The sequence below is a fragment of the Cyprinodon variegatus genome, unplaced genomic scaffold (assembly GCF_000732505.1).
Source record: "Cyprinodon variegatus isolate N-32 unplaced genomic scaffold, C_variegatus-1.0 Scaffold55, whole genome shotgun sequence".
NCBI lineage: Eukaryota > Metazoa > Chordata > Actinopteri > Cyprinodontiformes > Cyprinodontidae > Cyprinodon > Cyprinodon variegatus.
Genome location: NW_015150508.1, coordinates 813,653 through 820,320, shown reverse-complemented (window position 1 = coordinate 820,320; position 6,668 = coordinate 813,653). Strand labels below are relative to the sequence as shown.

At 36.1% G+C, this 6,668-nt stretch overlaps 2 non-coding genes across 2 annotated transcripts; both read left to right on the top strand.

The window, feature by feature from the left end:
- Positions 1 to 1,732: 1,732 nt before the first annotated feature.
- trnaa-cgc lies at positions 1,733 to 1,804 on the top strand. Its single transcript has one exon. It is a non-coding gene; the product is annotated as a tRNA-Ala (tRNA).
- A 2,109-nt stretch (positions 1,805 to 3,913) lies between these two features.
- Positions 3,914 to 3,985, top strand: trnaa-cgc. Its single transcript has one exon. It is a non-coding gene; the product is annotated as a tRNA-Ala (tRNA).
- The last annotated feature ends 2,683 nt before the right edge of the window (positions 3,986 to 6,668 follow it).

The window sequence follows — 6,668 nt, the reverse complement described above, 5'->3', positions numbered from 1 at the left end:
ACAGTGGAAATGGGAAATTGTTGCCAAGATATACAGTATAAGGACTGTCCGAACTGAGCTGGCAGTATGGAATTGTCACGATCTTGGTGAAGATGGCTGGCTTAATTGTTCATTTCTTTCCCCTGTCATACTCTACCCTGTTTCTCATCACTGCTCATCAGATCCACCTGCTCCTGTTTCTATTTAAACTGCTCGCTCCCAGCCATCAGTGCCAGATTATTCTTGAGCCTTTGGTGAGAATTTTTCTAGCATTACTAATAGTGTTCTTATTGCCTGATCCTGACTTGTTTCTGTCTTCGGATGATTGAGCCTGCCTGCACCTGTTGTGATCTGTTTGCCTGACCTGTCTTCGGATTCTGTTGGATTCTGCTGTGGACTAAACCTGGATCTGCCTCTTGACTTTGCCCTATGGATTATCCTGCCCTCCTCAATCATCTGCTTTGATCTAATCTCCTGTCAGTTCTGTAACTTTCCAGGCTTCGGTGTCTGGAACTCTCTGTGCGGTAATCACTGCATCCGGTCAGCTGACCAGCTGATATACCCTTGTTCTGAACTCTAAACCACAGTAACCTGCCTTTGGACGTCCTAGCCATGCCTGTCGAAATTTTCCCCTTTCTCCGTGCAGCCTGGAACACTGCATTTACGCCTGTGGTTCTGACTCATTTTCAATAGAGAAACTTTCTACTTTGTAATTCTTGTAGAAGTAAACCCAACTGTAGGTTAAACAGCTAAACTGGTGTCTTACATTTCTCTCTATTCATGTTCTTGGGCCAGTGAACCAGTGGGCTGATCTTTATGTCAATTTTGGGACATAACAAAAGTACAGTCCAGAACCAAATAAACCAACATCCCCGAGTTTACGTCAATCGGGGCTGTGTTTGGATTTGCCGGTTTAATGGTGGAAGTTTAGAATTGTAGATTTGCAGAGAAAGGAGGTGTCGATTGGGGTTTGAACTTCTCTGTACGTCCATTTCACCCACTGAACTATCGTTATTCATCTATAACAATGTAAACTCGGTTTTGCGAGAACGTATTGGGAGATGGAGACAAACAAGACCTCCCTCATCCTTGGCCCTATTTTAAAGAATTTTTCAAAATACTTGAAAATTTGAGCTTTTAATTCATATCATGGCATCTGGCTGTTTTTCTTTAAAGGTTACTTCATACTTTTATACTTTAAGTAGTTTTTGGAGCAGATGCTTTTTCACTTTTACTTTAGTAAAGAGGTCAAGTTGATACTTCAACTTTTACCAGAGTGTTTTTAAAACTGCTTCTATACTTCTACTTAAGTAACAAATGTGTGTACTTTTGACACTACTGCTTATGACTCGTTTTCATGAAAAAGGGGAATCATCTATTCTATTTCAGACTTAAGCAAAAGTCATTTTCACTCATATATAGTATAATGAAAAAGCAAAAAAAAAAACAAAAAACAGACACCTAGAATAAATATTCTGTAATACTGAGTTTAACAAAATAGTTGGGTGTAATACGTAGAGGTCAGAGCAGGGAGAAAATTCTTCTGGTCACTTGAATCGGATCCTACCCTCTACGAAGAGATACAATGGAAGATACAAGGGAGATCTCTGTTTCATTGCTATTCCAAATAACAATTCTGTGTTATTCCATACTACATGGGAACCTACACAATTATATTTTCCAGTGGACTATAAGAGTAGAGCATAGTGATAGCACTCTCTGCTTTTCACATTTTATCAAGATTTCCACATGGGGGGATGTAGCTCAGTGGTAGAGCGCATGCTTCGCATGTATGAGGTCCTGGGTTCAATCCCCAGCTTCTCCATAGTTTTAATATCATCACATTCCCCTGATCATTGCAGTTAATCCAGATCTCATGTAAGATGAATTGTGTCATGGAATGAATGTTGCAAATTAAGAGCAGAACCACAGATGCCCGTTATCATGCAATAAATTGTTTCCTATTCTTCCGTGCAAATGAAAGAACCCATAGTTTCTTACATATGTGGAACTTTCTAAATTCTTTTAACATGATGGCTGGCACTAACAATAATTCCACGATAAAAGTCATTTTACCCATGGATGCCCATTGTTACAAATATGCCTCAAACCCTTTGTATTAGATACACAGCAAAGATAGCATGTTCACTCCCTCAATAGCAGTAATTACACTCTCAGTGTGAACCTAGGATGCTTCGGAAAGCTCCTGTTTTCGTCACACCTAGTCCCTAAGGGTTTATCATTAACTATTATAAATGTTGTTACACACTTGTAATATACCTACATTGTTATTCAATCAAAAATGTCTTACATTTTTAAAACAAAGATTACTTGTTAATCTTGGCTTCGGTTTAATGTTTATAAATATTTATTTCACGTCATGTGCGCCATCCAATGCAGATCATTGGCACCATCCACATCTAATGAAAACTAGTGTAATTGGATGAGTCATATAATGCAAACACTCATTGGTTAGCTATTCGTCGAATTTGTGCTGACGCCAAAGGAAATCATCAGAAGCAAGCAGGTGTTCTTCAAACTGCAAACGTGAATTGTCTATGCCGTGCTACAATGTCGGATTCAGAAAAAGATGTTGAAATGTCTGAAAGGTCGGACACAGGCGAGAGCATATCGGGAGAGGCAGATGGAGACCAACAACAAGACCTCCCTCATCCTTGGCCCTATCTCAAAGAATTTTTCAAAATACTCGAAAATTGAGCTTTAAATTCAAATAGTGGCTGTTTTTTTTTCTAAGATTACTTCATACTTTTTTACACTTTTATTTGAGTAAAGAGGTCAAGTTGATACTTCAACTTTTACCAAAGTGCTTTTAAACTGCAGTATCTATACTTCTACTTAAGAAACAAATATGTGTACTTTTGACAACACTGCTTATGACTCGCTTTAATGAAAAAGGGGAATCATCTATTCTGTTTCAGACTTAAGTGAAAATCATTTTCAATCATAAATAGTATAATGAAAAAGCAAAAAAAAAAAGACACCTGGAATAAATATTCTGTATCACTTAGTTTAAAAAAACAGTTGGGTGTAATACCAAGAAGTCCGAGCAGGGAGAAAATTCTTCTGGTTACTTGGATTGGATCCAACTCACTACAAAGAGATACAATGGAAGATACAATGGAGATCTTTGTTTCATTGCTATTCCAAATAACAATTCAGTGTTATTCCATACTACAGGGGAACCTACACACTTATATTTTTTCCAGTGGACTTTAAGAGTAGGGCATAGTGATAGCAGTCTGTCCTTTACATCTTATTAATGCTATTACATGGGGGATGTAGCTCATTGGTAAAGTGCATGCTTTGCATGTATGAGGTCCTGGGTTCAACCCCAGCATTTCCAAGCTTTTAATATCAAAACTTTCCACTGATCATTGAATTGCAGTGACTCCTTATTTATAGTAACCATTAGAAATGATGTTAATTAGGAAGCGAATGTGATTTGACCGAGATCTCATGTAAGATAAATTATGTCACGTAATAAATCTTGCAAATTAACAGAACCACATATGCTGGTGATCATGCAACAAAATGTTTCCTATTCTTCCGTGCAAATGACAAAGGTTCTTACAAATGTAGAACTTTCTAAATTCTTTTAAGGTGATGGCTGGTACTGACAATAATTCCAGATCCACCCTCTTTTGGTAACAGTTTGACCTCTAGGTGTAATACCTAGAGGTCAGAGCAGGGAGAAAATTATTCTGGTCACTTGGATCAGATCCTACCCACTACGAAGAGATACAATGGAAGATACAAGGGAGATCTATGTTTCATTGCTTTTCCAAATAACAATTCAGTGTTATTCCATATTACAGTGGATCCTACACAATTATGTTTTTTCCAGTAGACTATAAAAGTAGCGCATAGCAATAGCACTCTGTTGTACACACATTTTATTGAAGAACTTTACATGGGGGATGTAGCTCAGTGGTAGAGCGCATGCTTCGCATGTATGAGGTCCTGGGTTCAATCCCCAGCATCTCCATTGATTTAATATTAACACGTTCCTCTGATAATTACAGTGACTACTCATTCATAGTAATCATTAGAAATAATGTGAATTAAGAAGCAAATGTGATTTGACTGAGATCTCATGTAAAATAAATTGTGTCACATAGTAAAAGTTGCAAATTAGCAGCAGAACCACAGATGTTGGTTATCATGCAATAAAATGTTTCCTATTCTTATGTGCAAATGACAGAACCCATAGTTTCGTACATATGTAGAACTTTCTTAATGTTTTAACATGAATAATCTGCCATTGTTTGACTGTGGAAGTTCATACTTTAGGTCAGACCAACAGGTGGATAGAGTAAAGCTGAGGCAGATGAGAGCACGTACAGCTGATCCTCATAACTGAGTTCAACTAAAGACACACAGACCTTCAGGCCAGAACATTTCAGGAAGCCAAGCTAATTATACCATGAAAAAAAAGATCCAAAATGCTTTAAATTTATATTTCTCAATTAGATCCCTAATAAAGCCAGAATGTAATTAAGATATTTTCTTCTTAAAGTACCTAAAAAATAATAATAATAATTAAACCCAATGTCATATCTAAGGTCTGATTATTCCTTAGATTCAAAGCAAAATACTTTACTTTCACAATGTAGTTTTATTAAATTACAAAACTTGTCTCCTGTGGAACCAACTCTTAGTTTTGGTACATAAGATTCAGTTCAAATGTTAAAAGTAAGTTAGATCTTACTATTTTATTAATAGCTTTAGTCAACATGTTTTGCATACTCAGATTATTTTCCTTTTGATTGCCTTGTAATTTGTGCAAGCAAATGAAATGTGGACAAAAATAAAATCAAAACAAAATCAACTGTCACTAAAACAACATAATCACATTGGACACAACAAATCTTTCCCTCTTTACAAGAACGGCAACCCGCTGATACCACATCAAACCACTAAAAATTCTAAAACATTGTCTCAGAAGGGCCTCATTATATTTTCTTTTGAAAGACAAATAAACAGATTAAAAATTCTCAAAGTGTGATAAAAGGTAGTTGACATTGAGCTGATTACTGTAGTGACAGGGGTATAATTGGAACAGGTAAAAACGTGCACCATTTATTGTCTCATCCTGTCCATAATTAAAATATGACAGAGAGTTGCTGTAATATCTCACAGACTCCCACAAAACAAATTCAAAATAGTTTACTTTCACTTGCAATACAACACAAGATTTTAGCAGAAAAAAAAGAAAAAAATTAGAAACCAACGAGTACAAGCTTGGAGTCCAACTCAAGGTCATAGAAGTAATAACCCTAAATTGTATTTTTTTTTTTAGTGTGACTTAATCACTTTTTCATCTTGCTGCTGGGAATCTAGCACATTCTCTTTACTTTGTGGCTCTGAGGGTAAAAAAAAAAAAAGAAGAAGAAAAGTAATTATAATTTGTGACCTTAATTTGGAAAACATTCTTGAAAAACCTTGATTTTCTATTCTTTTTCAGACCTTCTACTTTGCTGTTTTGTTTGATTGATTGATTTACTTTATTGATCTGAGTAAATGCACTTGTTACATCAGTTTAAATAGTCAAAGTTATGAATGTATACCAAAGGAAGAGAAAGGTGCATGAGATATTGAGATATATATATATATATATATATATATATATATATATATATATATATATGGCGAGTGGGAAAGAAAAGAAAAGAAAAGTTTATTCAATAGTTGAATAAACTTTTGGCTCTCAAAATGGTATCGGTGCTCTATTTGATGGTACTTGCCGATACCGATACCGATACCACCATTTTAGGGCAGTATCGGGGCCCCATCCGATACTGGTATCGGTATCGGTCCAACACTAATATATCTATATATATATATATATATATACACATTAATTTGGTGTTCTTTGTTAAATAATTGTACTTCTAATTTGTTTACTTACCAGGGTATGTGCCTTTCACCTCTGAATGGTCCCAGGATCGGCTGTTAAAATCCAGTTATTCCCACCAATTTAGTGACTTAGGCTAGGACATCAGCAGAGGTATAATTATCAATCAAATAACCATTTGTCTCTGTTTATTAAAGCTGTCACCAAATGAGGGTGGATCTAGCCTGAGTGATAAATAATTTGTGTATGAATTACAAAAAAACTGCAAGTTAAACAATTATACGTCTTTATTCTAATATTCAGGATTACAGAAATCTAACATCTATGCAGAACACTGCACTATTAAAAAATACACACAAGGTAGACTAAATGACTACTTTTGAAAGAAAGAGAACAAAATCCTAAGAGTCCGTTTAGGTGGCTTTGATGCGCAGTCAACAAAGCAGATTAAGATGGAGGTCCCCTACCATGTGGTCTGGAGGGGGGTTGTAACAGGCTGGTAAATGCTGGATGGTGATCACGTGACTAAAGGTGGAGGTGGACTACAAGGAAGGAAGAGGAAGGGCAGCTTCGGTTTCCAGCTCCACACTAGTTCGTCCAAAAAAACTACTGTCCCTGGTTTTCAGTCTAACTAAGCAAAAGTCCATTTATCTTGGATTTAATCCTGCTTTTTGTTATAATAATAATTTTATGTTTACCTCCTTGCTTAAAATGTCCACTTTCTCTTACAGCCACTCCTAAACTGTCAGTAGCGCACGCTAATTGTTCATTTAAAAGGGTTGTACTGAAGCTATCCTATGCACATACAACCTTT